This window comes from Zonotrichia albicollis, chromosome 13 (assembly GCF_047830755.1).
Source record: "Zonotrichia albicollis isolate bZonAlb1 chromosome 13, bZonAlb1.hap1, whole genome shotgun sequence".
NCBI lineage: Eukaryota > Metazoa > Chordata > Aves > Passeriformes > Passerellidae > Zonotrichia > Zonotrichia albicollis.
The window spans coordinates 270909-271852 of NC_133831.1; positions in this window are offsets into that span (position 1 = coordinate 270909).

Below are 944 nucleotides of genomic sequence, written 5' to 3' on the forward strand. Positions count from 1 at the left end.
CCGCCAGGATGTTCAATTCTAGAGGATGATGGCCTAAAGATGGCCTACTGCTCAGCTGCTCTTTCATATTTCATAGCTGTACGGTGTCTTAACAGTTTAAAAGAACCAAAGACACTTGGATTTTTTTGGAGAATTCTAGCATCTAGAATTGTTTTAAATTCTAGATTTACATGTCCTGCCATAACACTGCTTTGCTAGAATTAATTCTTTAATAAAAAACTGAAAATATAATGGAAATTTTGTTGTTTTCTCTTGTAAGCTTGCCTAGCATAAAAAGTAAGCCCAGAAAAATAAGATAAAATAATCTTCCCTATGACCACCACCATCAAGAATGAGGCACATAGTTTTTCAATGTCTACCAGGTGATTATAATCTTTATCTGTTCTAAACAATTTAAGCTCTGAAGGTAATTATTCACTTGCTTTGAAACTCTGAGGCTTCCCCAGCAGAAATTTTTGCTAGTTTTCTTTCAATAGATATAAGGATTCTCTGTTTCACTATTCACAATTCACAATTAATAGTCACATGCTACAGTAATACCAGTAGTAAATGGTTGTGCAAATTTTGCACACACTATCACCCAAAACCTGATTTCTCACATCAACCTTGAATTTATTCATCATCCAATTTAATAATTAAATTGCTGATTAAGTATAGTCACAGTTACAGAAGTGCATCTCTGACCTTAACTCATCCCTGCAGTTTTCCACTTCATGGTGCACATACATAAATGCATGTACAAATAACTCTTGACAACTCTAAGAGTGCAGTGAATTGATTTACAAGAAGTAAAATCAGTTAATGTTGTTACTTTTAGCGTATTTTTATTTTCAGTTTTCAAAATGGTTTTTAACGCATACTCCAGTTGCAAAAAAATAACTAGGCTGTTTTTTACTGTCAAATATATAAACTTTTCCAGCTCCAAAGCAGTGTTCCTAAAGAAA